This window comes from Uranotaenia lowii, chromosome 2 (assembly GCF_029784155.1).
Source record: "Uranotaenia lowii strain MFRU-FL chromosome 2, ASM2978415v1, whole genome shotgun sequence".
NCBI lineage: Eukaryota > Metazoa > Arthropoda > Insecta > Diptera > Culicidae > Uranotaenia > Uranotaenia lowii.
In genome coordinates, this window is record NC_073692.1 from 397,628,542 (window position 1) to 397,642,981 (window position 14,440).

General features: G+C 34.1%; 1 non-coding gene across 1 annotated transcript; it reads right to left on the bottom strand.

Moving 5' to 3' along the window:
- Nucleotides 1-1,295: 1,295 nt before the first annotated feature.
- Nucleotides 1,296-1,377, bottom strand: Trnal-aag (transfer RNA leucine (anticodon AAG)). The gene has a single exon. It is a non-coding gene; the product is annotated as a tRNA-Leu (tRNA).
- Between the last annotated feature and the right edge of the window lie 13,063 nt (nucleotides 1,378-14,440).

Consider the following 14,440-nt stretch of genomic DNA (forward strand, 5'->3'; position numbering starts at 1 on the left):
ATGTGGCAAGTGTAGAATCCTCAATATTAATGATAGTCAATCTGCATCCAACTCGCTCGGTGGTTGCTGTAAAAGAGGACGTGTTTCACTCGGCTCTGAAGCTCGTCTCGCCAAAACGCTGGCAGCTCACATACTTGACAACTGAGTGGCTTTCTAATGTACAATCATAAAGATTACACACTGTTATAAATCTTAACGATAAATGTAAATAGCAGACTCTATCTATAGCAAGTTTTCAGAGATTCTGAATTTTTCTTTTTTTTTATCTAAAGAAAAAGACACCGTGACGTCGTCCTCGAACATTACTTTGACATTGCGATTTAACTGATAACGATTTAACTGATGACATAACTGATTCGATTTGGCTTTTCTTGGTTAATCTTATCTGTTAGAAAATTCTTGCTTACCAATTATTATGCAGTTATAAGTAAACTATCAACCGGAAGATCTCCTGCCTGTATAGAATAAACAACAATTTTATAATCCAATCATGCATACCAAACTGTTTACTATTCGCACACGCGAGCCATTGTTTACAAATTGAATTTGCTCGGCAAAACTCACGACAACGAAGAGACCGATCGATCCGAGTCCATAAAGTTAGTTTACGATCTCTCCCAAAGGCAAAAAAAATACAAACGGACAGCTCACCTCCTCAATCTTAAAACTGAGCCCATCAAAATCGTTCGTTCCTCAGTCGGACAGGAATGCAATTCTCACCTATCAATTCTCAACAACAGCTCGTTCCGTGTTACTAGAAGGGGTGTGAAAAGTGTGGAATTTAGGAGTGAAATTCTTCCCCCCTCTTGACTCACTTCAACAGAGACGGTTCCTAAATCCATCCGAGGAGAAGTAAACAAATCAGGGAACACCGGCTGGCTGCTGCCAATCCTCGAGAATTCCAGAACCCTCCACTAAACTCGACTCGACTATCAATTTCTGTCTGATGGGGCACCCGGAGCCAATTCTTTGGGGCTGTTTGGATCTTTTAAACAACTGTCTGCCTAGTTTGGGATTATAGTTCATGTTTACTTTGTAATAAAATACCATTTCCCGAGACCGTGTGCTGCGAGTTGCTGTAAATATAGACGGGGCACGTGTAAAGTTATTTATGAATATATTTGCCAATCATCCATAGACAATCGAGACATTCTTTTCTGCTAAGTGCAATTTTTTTTTTGAGCGCGGAAGATTCCATCCGCTTGAAATGATCAAAGCGTGTGGCACTGAAAACGAATCAAGTGATCAAATCAAAAATAGATCACAATGATTGATTGTTCCCTAAAAAAGTTCGTTGGCAGCGGTGGGATTCGAACCCACGCCACCGAAGTGACTGGTGCCTTAAACCAGCGCCTTAGACCGCTCGGCCACGCTACCTTGAAACCCCGATGGGTCCTAATTTATTTTTGGATGGTAGCTCCTGATAACGATTAGGTAAGAAAAAAAAAACCTACCAGACAGGCACTCAATAAACTCAACTTTTATGGCCGGATGATTTAATGAAGCCAACAGTCATACCGAACGAAACATGTGCGTTTGAAAGCGAAAGTGCTCAGCTGCTCGGTGGCTGATAACCTCTGTTAGACCGGCTACAATGTTGCAGTTTACATTGCAGCAGTTGAATTTAATTACCGATTCAGTGTGATGACATCAGATAATTCTGTATGTCAAAATGACTAATAATGGCGGCTACAAAGTCGTCAACAATTATGGATGTTGCATAACTAAATAGGAAATTTAGCGTTTTCAGACATTCGCTAATTTACAGGTTTATTGGAATCTATAGTAAATATTGTACTTCTATTTTGTTATTTTACACTTTTATAAGAAAAAAAAAGGTGTTATGAATACAACAAGTAATGATTTCCAATGGTGGTAATGTCAATCAACATAAATTTGGGATATATTCCGATTGATTTTCTTTTTTTAATTATTTTGGAGCGTGATAAAACATTTCTGAATTGATTTTTGTGTACACGCTAAGAATGCAACTGTCCCGCTCGGGAAAATGACTTTTCGAGCCACAGGGAAAATGACTAAATTTCACGAAATTTGAATGGGAATCGCCCTGAATATCGTGACACTTCATTTCTCCTGAAACCAAGAATGAAATTTTTACGAATTCACAGGAGCTCGAACAAATTTCCTAAATTTAGGACAGAGTTTTCCTGAATCACAGTGAACACTTTTCTTGAAAAAAATTTTGTCTCTTGCTATCTCGTTACAAAAAAAAAGGACAGTATTTTGGCGCTTTAACTCCAGCGAGAATTTTTTTTTCGAGTGATTTTCGTTCATTCCATTTAGTTTAATGCGCAGTAGTTTCCCATTGGCCAAAAAATGAAATTGTACTTCCTGCGGATTAGATTCCGGTGCAGGATGGCAGGAGTAATATCAGCGAATCAGAACTTTGTGGAGCAGCTGTTCGTCTCAGGTTGATTGATTTGGCCTAACGATTCCTCTACCCCGGATCGGGAGCTTTGATCAAGTTTATCCGACTGAGCTGAACTCAGTTTGCTGGCATTACTACCAGGCAGCTCAAAGGTTTAAATTAAAGTCGGTATGCATCACTGCTATCCGGTGATTAGGTAAATACTTTCAAAACAAAATTCCTCATTTTCAAATCTGTGGCTCGCATGTATGTTGCGATTGATGAAATGAGTCCATTTTTCCAAAAAAAAAGTTGTGATTTTGCCCGGATTTATTCATTTTCATTATTCAAAAACTACGAACGCCTCCAAAACGCAATATTTCTAGCAAACTTTACAAAAATAATCATGAAAGGTTTCTAGAAAGCCTAAATTACGATTCAAAATCTGTCAATGAGTTTTTATAAAAAAAATAATAAATTTTTTTTCAACTTTTTTCTTGATTTTTGTTTAGTAATTTATAGATTTGAGAAAATTTGCCCGGATATTGTACGGATTTATGATCGTCATTTTTGAAATCAAATGCCCGGATTTTGCCAGGTTTTTATATAAAATTGCCCGGTCTGTCCAGCCCGGATATTTGCTGGAATATTTCTGGCAACCTCAGGTCAAATGATTGTGTTTGCAAATTAGACAGAAGATGGACAGTAAATTCAAAATTTAAATTAATGGAACTGGCAGGATGGAAAACCGTCTACCGGCTACTACACCGAAAATAATTTTCACTTTAAAGGTAAGTGACATCTGGAGTGAATTTTCGCCATACGTAAATTCATGTGAATTTTAAGTGACCGTCAAGTGAAATCACTTAAGTGAGCGATCAAGTGAATTTCAAGTTAATGGCAAAGTCAATTTCAAATGTTTGCTCAGGTCATTAATATATTTCAGTTGTAGTGGTTTTTAGGTGAAATTTCAGAATATCAAACATTAATCAACTTTGTTTCTACAAAACAATTATTTATTTAAAAAAATACAACATAAAAAGCGTCACTTTTTCTCTTTATTTGGGTTCAAAAAGATTTTTTGGCTTCGAAAAATCATTGACTTCCTCACTTTGACGAGACATTCGGGTTGATCTTTTCTGAAATAATAATAAAAAAAATTAAATTTAACTAGTATTTATTGTTTTGCATGATACTTACTTTAATTGCACTTGAATGTTTCCAAAATAAATCATCATCGGAAAACGTATCCGAAACCGGATTCCTTCAAAAAGGTCTCTGCGACGTGTTAACCGGTTCACACGATGTTTCTGTCGGTCGACCTATGGAAAATATCATTGTTTAATAACATATAAATTACTTTAATTCTGCACCTACCAACTCAAACAAACCTCTGTTGTTTCTTTTCCAAACAACAATGAAACAATCAATACTGACATTGTTGACATTCGCTATGCAAAAAATCACTTGAATTTTAAGTGATGGGCAAGTGAATATTGGCTTAAGTGACCGGTCAAGTGGATTTCAAGTGAGCATCGAAGACATTCAATGCCGGTCACTTAAAACTCAAGTGATGAGCTAGTGTATATTGATTCGGTCACTTAAAATTCAAATGAGAGGCAAGTGAAATGTACATGAGCCACTTGAAATGAAGAAATTCACTGAGTTTTCACTTTTAAGTGAATCTTCTAGTGTTTTTTAAATGTGATTTTGGGTTCAGTGTACAAATCTCAGGAAAAAAGCGTTTCTAACTCCCAGAAGGCAACTGTTTCGAAGCTACAGGCAGAGATGCCAATGTGCCTGATTTTTCATGATTTGCCTAATTTTTCGAGGCTCAGCCTGACAACCTGATAAGCCATTGAATTTCCCTGATTTTTTGAAAATATGCCTGGTTTTGCCTGATTTTTGCGAATATGATGAAAAATGGGTAATAAGAAACTTGACTAGGTACCATTGCTGAAGATAAAAACTGAAAATGTTGGTGAATCAAAGCAATCGAGATTTTCTTTAATCTTATATATAAAAATGGAGGCGTTTTCTTTGTTAAACCATCATGTATAAACGGATGGTCGGAATGAGGTGAAATTTGGTATCCGAGGGTTTTTCGGGTCAGAGATGGTTTGTATAATAGTTTCAAGAATCTTACTTTTTATAAAAGGGGGGGGGGGGGGGTTCCATACAATATTATCTCTTCTTCACATTCTTATATGTATATAAAAATGGAGACTTTTTCTTTGTAACAACATCACGTCTAAACGGTCGGTCGGAATGAAGTAAAATTTGTTATCCGAGGGTTTTTCGGGTCAGAGATGGTTTGTATATTGTCAATGAAGTTGAAATCCGAAGTTTTTGCGCTGGTGATTGGCAACCTTGCCAAACAGCGACGATGAAAAATTCTTCAAACACCTCGGCGATTGGCAATCCGTTCTTTTGATTGGTTCCGACACTCGGAAGATGTTTGACAGAAGTTTGGTCAACATGGAATGTCGTCAATGATGTCGCCAGTGATGTCGCCGTCGCTTATGTTGACGAAAACTCCGGTTTGGGGATTCAGCGACAATAATAGTTTCAAGAATCTCACTTTTTATGAAAGGGAGGTTCCCATACTAAATCAACTTTAAATGAGAAAGCCGTACAATTTAGTACAAAAAAATTGATTCGCCAGCACGATGAATTTAAAGACCTGTGGATGAAATAAAACATTTATTACGATTTATATATTCAAAGGTAATACGAAGTTTACCGGGTCAGCTAGTTATTATTTAAAAAAAGGGAATTCAAGATAATCTTTCGATTGCTTTGATTCAGTAGAATTATTCAACCAAGTAGGCGAACAACATATATTAGATTGGAAATATGGACCGACGACCAAAAAAAGGTCATCACTTTGAGCGAAATTTCTGTAACTTTAACGTAGCCTAATTTAGCCTGATTTTCATTTCAACAGTTCCCTGATTAAAAAAAAAATGACGGCAACCCTGCCTACAGGCAATTTTCCGAAAATCACTCAATTCCATGAGCGACACTGAAACGTTTTAATCAGCCGGAGCGAAACCGTATTTTTCGGTTAGTTTCTCTTCCAACGAGGCAAAGATTTTGTATGACTGCGCTGCTCCGAGAATCAAAGAAATAAGATTTGAAAGAGAGGCACTCCTTCTCCAGTTAGGTTTCGCTCAACTGAGTGAGGAGCTATGTACCTGATTTTCAGTTTCATGTTTCACTCAATCACTTTTCGTGCTCACCCAGCAAACATGAAATCGCATTAAAAATGATAACTCAAGTCATTTAAAACGTTACTGCGAATCGTAATTCCAACTAACGCAAGTAAAATGTCGTAAAAATCGTTACTCGAAGTCGTAATAAATGGTTTAAATCGGATATGATAAAAAGTCCGCCATGTTTGCAAATTTTGAAGACGATTTCGTTCCTTTTTTTCTCCCGCGTGGGTCAAAAGAGAGTACAGATTTTTTGTTCTCTTTGCGACCAGCAGTGCAACCAGATTGCTAAAAATCAGATAGCGTATTTGCAAGAATTGCCCAATGACAGGGGCTGCAGATATTGTCACTGGCAACAGTTCGCAAGCGTTGAGAGAAAAAGCTTGTGCTCTCTTGCATTCTTTCAGTATGTATGTGGTATATGGTGTCGAAATCGTATACTCTTATCGCTTTAGCCAGAAGTTGAAAATTTGTATGTATATTGCCTCCACTTCGGTAGGTAAAAGCTGTTTTTTCGTGTTTCATACGATCATTCTATAATGTATATGAAACGTATAACAAAGTTGTTGAAAAATATACCTACAAAAATGTTTGCTGGGCACTCACACACTCGATCACTGATTGACGATCGAATGCTGTCTGCCTGGTTTATTTTGCTTTGTTTTTGCTGTTTTTTTTTTAGTAATAGCCATTCAAGCACACAGGCAGGGTTGCCAACATTTTTTATCAAAAATCAGGGACAGATCTAATATAATTCATCATGTAATGTATATTTCGCTCAAAATGATGTCCTTTTTTTTGATCGTCGATCCACATTTTCACTTCAGCAATGTTATTTAATACAGTTCCTTTCAACTTATTTTTCATCACATTCACAAAAGTCAGGCAAAATTAGCCTTTTTAAAAAAAAAATCAAGCTAATCCTGAAAAATCAAGCAAATTGGCATCTCTGCACACAGGCAGTATGTTTGTATCAGAGGACTGAACCAGCTGTCAAATCGCATACAAACGCACCGTACCAAATTTTTGGTACCAGAACGTCAGTGTGGTTCCCGAAATTAAACACTTCACCCCATAACAGACTCAAAATAGGGTAACATTTTGGTTGCCGAACGCATCTGTTGCTGTCATACTGCAGATTTAGAATCAATTTTAACAAGGATTATGCTGAAATTTCCGCATTTTGTGCCAAACCATAATTTATTAATGCTACCAAAAATCCCTTTGATTGACATTCCCGAGCCACAGATATCATTTTAAGGATTATTAAAAAATTGCCTCTGGTTGAAATTTTTGCAATGAGGACACCATGTTGCCCCTATACGTGTTTCACTCGTTTCATTTTTCTTCTTCCTGCGGGTTTCTTGACTGAAAACTTGGTACGGGAATTTTTGTTTTCTTCAGCCCCTTGGTTTGTATGTATGTGCCTGCCGGTTTGGCAGAACATATGCAGGAAGTATGAACCGATCGATGCAAGGCCGCATGGATTGAACTTGATTGAGTGAGTGGCTTTTCGAATTTTATCATGTATCAGTTATTATCTGATACACCAGGTAGTGAGCTTAAGTGATCGACTTTGATGCGAATCAGCTTTCGCTTTTGAATTTTGTTGTTATTGATCTCGCATTATCACTTTGTCGACTCTCTAGGGAACTACAGGCAGCAGCATTCGGACTTAAATATTCCAACTGGAAACGTATCATGAGCGTTTCATCCGAGTGATTTTCGAAAAATTGCCTACAGGTGATTTTGACAGTTGTTTTCCTGAGCTGTTTTTCTGTTTAAAAAAAAAAAGAAATGTACCTTTTTCGATCTAAAAACAGTATTAGCAGTTAAGGCTAAAAGTTACAACAATCATTGATAGGTAAAAGAGATGAAATATAAACCCCGTATAGAGTAAGGTTGCCAGAATTTTTTTCACGCGTATCTAGGCTATTTTTTCTTAACACCTGGCAATATCCAAGCATTTTGTTCTAAAATCGTCGACCAAAAATCCAAAAGCGAGCATTTTCGAGCAAACTTAATCAAATCCCAGGAATGGCTCAACAGAAATCAAGAAAAACTTTTTTTTTCAGCAAAACTGATCAACAGATTTATAACCGTATTTTATGCTTTTAAAACACCTTTCATGATTATTTTTATAAAACTTGCTCGAATAAATTTATTTTGGAAGCTTGAATAAAAAAAAGACAACACAATTTGTTGTTTTTTTTTTTGTTTGATTTACCAAATAAAGTAAATAAATCCTTGCAAAATCAGGGCTTTTTTCAATGAAATCCCGGCAACCTGGTCGGGCCGTACTTTTTCAAAATGTTAAATAAATATCTGGGCAATCACGGATAAAACCGGGCAATCTGGCAACCTTAATATAGAGGCGTGGTCGTAATCAGAGGTGCCAGGTGTCCTAATTTTACCGGATTTGGCCTGATTTTCGAGAAACCGTCCTGATTTTGCAAAAAATTCTCCTGAATTGTCCAGATTTTTTTCAGAAATGATCTTTGAAGTAGACTGAAGTATTCTGATTTTCAAAAAAATATCTAACTTGTAATTGAATTTATGGTTCAACAAATAATCTGTAAACCGAAAAAATCTCTAACAAAATAGTTCAACTGATGATAATCTTCAGATCAAATTATATTTAAATTGTGTTTTCCAATTTAAACTGCAGGTCAACAAAGATTCTGCTCGGTGCAGTTGCATACATTAGACGTCGCCTTTTATTATGCAATCTAAGCAGAATTAGTGGTGTACTAAAAATTTCTTGTCTTTTCTTCATGGTGCCCTGATTTTTGGCAAAACCACCTGGCATTCCTTGTTGTTATAAATGATAACAAATCGACAATTTTGAAAATTAGGGTGGCACCTAATGAGTCATGTCGAGTTTCGAAAACCGACCATATACATTCTGTTGATCGTTCCAAAAAAATTACCTTTGATTTCAGATCAATTGGACTTGATTAAGGGTCCTTAAAGCGCTCGAAGTTTCGGTTGTTATCCCTCAAAAGTTACCAAAGAGAGGAGTATTAGCAAAACCGAAATTTTAATTTTAATGCAAAATGACTTAAATGTATAAAACTTAGATAAATCAGGGTTAACACCAAATTTCGTCGATTAATGCTTTTTTAAATTATTTCCCATCAAAATTAAAATTTCGATTTTTCCGATTTCCTTTGGTCCCCCCTTTGGTGATTTTATAGGGTCGAAAAATCGAAACTTTGAGAGCTTTAAGCCACCCCTTAATCAAGTTCGATACTGAAACACTAAAATATTAAAATTTTACACCTGTCAATTTTTCGATTCACGATTTTCAAAATTCGATTATGACATTTTTTCCATAACCTTCTATAGGCACACTTTTGCTGAAGGATATTGGTAGTAAAAGAATCTTGGTTTTAAGCTGGAGGAGCTTCCTTCCTTTCACCCTTTTTTTGCTCAGGTGATATCTTCTTACAGTCTTGCAATGAAGTCTTTTTTTTTAAATAAGAAATTTTGAAAGGAGCTGCCTGAAGATCCTGAACATTAAAAACAAAGAAAATAAAATTGTACACTTTTTCGAGATATTTAATCTAGAAAAACTAAAAAACTTTTTTTTTCTTCCTTTTTTGTGTTCGGAATCTCTAGGCAGCTCTTCTCAAAATATTCAATTTTTTTTTTAAAAGACTTTATTGCAAGACTGTAAGGAGATATCACCTTGGCAAAAATGGAGTGAGACTTGGAAGGAAGCTTCTCCAGCTTAAAACCAAGCTATTTTAACCATCAAAATCCTGTAGCAAAGTACCAAAATCTATCGCGACCGTTGCTAGGACTTTTTGATTTCTTAGAGTTGAGGAAATTCTCTAAAATTTGACTTTCTGGCTTTCTCTTAGGCACAAAAATTACCTATAGGCTTTCATTTTCAAAAAAGCATTATCGTGTGGTGTTTGGAATGAAAAAAACCCTAAAGACGGTTATTCGAATTTCTCTCTTCTATAGCCCTTTTTGTAACCGATTTTTTTTTTCATTTCAATCATTACAGTTATTTGACAAATCTCAAGTAACATTTTCAGCCCTATGAAAGACAGCGCAACTTCGTTAGGACTTTAGTAATCTTTATAAAAGCTTAAGGTCATTGTATTCCTCACTAGAACTCGATTTGGCCAATTTTTATAACGTCATCATGACCAATTTTTAAAGCTTCGATAAAATCAAAATGTTGTACATTATAGGACAAAAAAGCTTTAATAAAGCTCTTATAAAAGCTTGTTTTAAAGTTTTCGAAAGTTTTTTTTTCAATTTTCCAGAAACCATGATGGTTGATGATAGGAAGGTCGTGCCAACGAGGGGGGGTTTAAGGGGTTCAGATTTCATAGTTCATCTGTTTTCAATAATTCATTTCTCTCAAAACTCAACGCAACTTCGTTTTCAAACTTATAAACATGATATCACAAAAACTAGAAGTGACAGGAAGAATCTGACAAAAGATAAGAGTCAGAACGCTAAAATCTACCAATTTTTTGATACCTTAGGCTCCAAAATGCTGTTTCCTTGAGTAATCAATTCAAATAAAAAAAAAATAGATTTTAAAACGTGTATATGTTTTTATTGAAAAATTTGCTTCTTAATTTTTTAAAAACTTATCATTTTCATTTTCATATTTTGTTTAAATTTGTTACCGAATTTTACAGAATCGTTTTTTAAAAAAACCGAGTTTTTATGTCAAACTATTTACTTTTTGTAATATTTTTGATAAGTTTGTCTTTGTTTTTCAATCCTAAGTTTTTGCGTTCTGAAAATATAATCTTCTTGGTAGCCTATTAATCTAATTTTTTAATGAGAAAAACATAGTTTCCAGATTTTGTCCCTTCCATGAACCAATAATACAGGGCTAATGATTTCAAAGTAGTCGAAATCATAGTTTCATTCAGCTAAAAGGTTCTTCAAACCTTTGATTATAACTGGGCTAATATTTCAAAAGACGGCGACAAAATTTTCAAAGCTATAAATTTTAGACTGCAGCCCTAGACTTACATTTTCAAAACCACCTTTCAATGTTTCTTCTCCAAAGCGCCCTAGCTTAAACTATCCACCTATCATTTCCTATCTGTCGATTTCATTTTACAAGAGTTCATCTCGCCGAAATGCCATTAAAATATTTGAACATAGTTATGACGGCGATAAAAATCTGAAAACATTATTTTAAATCATATTTCCTGAAACGATAATAATTTTTTTATTTAATCTATGAAAAGTTCGAATAACAACTCGAAGTAGCAGCTGTTTAGCTAAATTATAATGCGCTATAACGAGTCGTATATGATTCGTGCTTTCAATATTTATAAGAAAACTGGGTGCTCAATTTTTTATTTCCACCAGTTCCTTATTGATCATTCAAGAAATTACCCATTATCCAACCTGTTCATTGTCAGACTGAGCTTTTAATGATGCATTGAACATGTTGTTTTATAAATCTTTCAATTAAAAAATGAAAAGAAATTTAATTTGAGATAATCAATAACCAACAAGAATTATAATTTTTCTGAACATTTATTAATAATGGTTAAAGGGCCGTAGGAAGAACCGATTCATGGGGGTGTGTATTGGTGACTGATTTTACCTATAATTTTTTGTCCAACAACGCTCGAACAAAAAAAAAATCAAAATATGTTTATCCATATCATTATTCATTTTTAAGTACTCATTAATAGTTTTCGTGTTAAATCATAACTTTAGAAAAGTGGTTCTTAGCCTAGATAAGGGCTTATTTTTTAAATGAAACTTTTAGAAACAAAATATAGAATTTGCTTTCATTGATGGTTAAAATTTATGAATTTGTTCAAGAGACTGTTAGATCAAAGTTATTTGATTTGAGCATAAAATAAGTTCTTCTTAGGGTAGCCTTGAATTTCTTTAAAAAAAAGCTCATTCTATACTCAAATCAAACAAGCTCAATTATCCAAACTCTTAAGCAAGTTATAAGATTCTAACCTTTGATGAAAATTAATTAAAAAAAAACAGTAAGAGATAAAACATTTTCGGATGAAATTTGCGTGATGCAAACTTGGACTAAGTTAATGATTTTAATTTGAAATTTGGCTTTAAAAAAAACTACAATATTAATAATGTTAAACAATACACCGAGAAAACATTATGTACAGATTTTTTAGGTGAAGATCAGGTACATGTTTCTTTCTTTTCTTTAAAGTATATGTTCATAAAGAATCAATTCCTTTATGAAAATCCGGAGAATGATTATTTTGAAAATATAATTTGCATAAAACAAAACATTAAAAATTGACTCAAGTTCTACTTTATATTTGTAATTTTCAGCTGAATTATGTGCACAAACTTATTCTGATTAAAAAATTGAAACCTGGAAAATGAATTGGCAAGCAAATATTCAAGTTCATGTTCTCTTGAATTCCTCATCAATTTAATGTTGATTGAAAAACTCATTCACAAGCCAAATCTTTTTCTGAATTTTCAATTTGAATTCTGAACCTGAATTCAAAAATCGAATTTTGAATCTCTTTCCGAATTTCAATACTATTTCTGAAATCTACAAAAAATACGATTTCTGAATCTTATTACCAAATCGAATTTTATGAGCCAAGCCCTCATTCATGAATCTTTTATTTTAACTCTGTATTGCTGGTTTGTAAATCTGAACTCAAATGTGAATTTCAAATGATGAATCTGAATCTGAGTTTTCAATTTTGGAACACCACTTAGAAGCTTTATATGTTTGAATTATGTGTTAAACTAAAGTTTGAGAACTTCGAATTTGGATATAAAAAAAAGTTCTATTTTTTTCTCAAATTCGGAAAACTTTTATCAAAATATTGGAAATGCATATGATTTTCGAAAAACATGATTAAAACTTGAAATGAAATGCAAAACCGAATTTTAACCAGGATTTCAAGCAGCTTCTCATCCCTAATTCATTCGAACTGAAAATCAAGAATCCTTAACATGATACAAAATCAGAAATACGAAAATATGTAGAAATACAGTTTTGGTTATGGGAATATGGAACCAGAACCTCCAAAATGGGTTTAATTGACAACTTAATATTCAGACCTGAATTTCTATGATAAGGTTGCAGATTACCCAGTTTTAATCCGATATTTGATATGAAATTTTGGACAAATCTGGCTCGGCACTGTTGTCTGGATTTCTTTGGAAAAGCCCAGATTTTGTTCGGGTTTGTTCACAATCTCATGCTTAAATCTAACTTAAATAAAAACAAATTGTGTTGTGAATTTATTTTTATTTATGTGTTCTAAATTTTTGATGCTAGTTTAAAAGAAAAATCATGAAAGATTTTCTTTTAAATTTTTGATGAGTAATTCCTAGGTTTTGACCAGAATTGCCCGGATTTTTTGTCGACAATTTTGAAATCAAATACCTGGATTTCGCCTGGTTTTTATAAAAACACAGATCGGATTTGTCCGGCCCGGATACGTGCTGAAAAAAATCTGGCAACCTTATTCCATGAACAAGTGAGAAAATTTTGAAAAGCTATAGCAGAATTTTGAACTTGGGATGGGTTTTTGAGGTTTTGGCATTGGTTTTTAGTCATAGTGGTTACTCTTGAATAACTTTGCTCTATTATCATAATTGGATTATGAATTTAAAATTTTAAGTGTAATGTTGAATACCTCGTTTTCTTTTCTGGACCCTCCAGGGGGGAGGGGGGGGGGTGGTTAGACCTCCAAAACCCTCCCCGTTCCTACGGCCATGAATGATTAGTTTCAAACTTTCTTGGTCTGAAATTTATTTTAAAATTGGGTTTTGATTTCGCTTTAAATCAGGCATTGTATTTAATATATTCTATTTCTGTGCACTGGTTCTTATGTCTGCAACTTTATATTCTGGATTTATTCGAATTTTCAAATCGTGTTTTTTTTCTGGTATTTCTGGAATATTGATTTCATATTTGTAAACTACACTGTTTGAAATTTATTTTCAATCGAACATTGATCGATTTTTAATCGTATTATTAAAACTCATAATTTCTAAGAGCTTATGTCATGTGATGTACATACATGTGTTCGAAAATAGTTTTAGGATTAGCTTAAGCTTATTTGTTGTGCATTTTTGGTATTGTCATCATTTATTGCTTTATCTGAAATCCCAATTCCCCCTACTCTCCTCCAATAAACGGGTTGATTGCAAGCGCTTGGATGATACCATAATTGAGAAATGATCGGGTAAAACCGAAGATAGAAAATTATCTTTTAGGCATATTCAGACCCTCTCTTGGATTCAAGGATGACGCAAGATAGCTAAAATTCGACTTCTTCTAGTTTATCCATATTTCAGGAGCTTCATTCGATTTACAACATTTTAGAGCTAAGCGGAAGCTGCCATCTTGAATTTCAAGCTGGCGTCAGAAAGCGAAATTTGACTTCTTCTATTATAGCTCTTTCAACAAAAACCCATATTTTGTTGGTTTCATGAGATTTTCAGTCATTTACAGCAATTTAAAATTCATTTTAACTCCTACTAGTTAGGCCCTTTCACAGAATACTCATATTGCCCATGCCATCCCCGGTGATTTGAAGTAATTCAAGATATTTATATATTGTTATAATTCGAAGAAAAGCAACACACATAATTTATCAAAAATGTGTAAAATTGAAACTCCAATTTTGAAAGCGTTCTGTTTTGACATTTTGGTCAAGAACTGTCGAGAATATTATGACGTTTGTAAAAATCATACACTGCGTTTTTGTTATAAAACATCAAAAAAATCTTCAGACAAACTTCTAAGTTTTTGTTTTATTGAAGTTTTGATAGAGCATTCTGAACTCTCTCTAAACAACTAAAACAGTAGATAGAGTATGGTGGGGTAAAAGTACGACCTTAGTGCTATCCT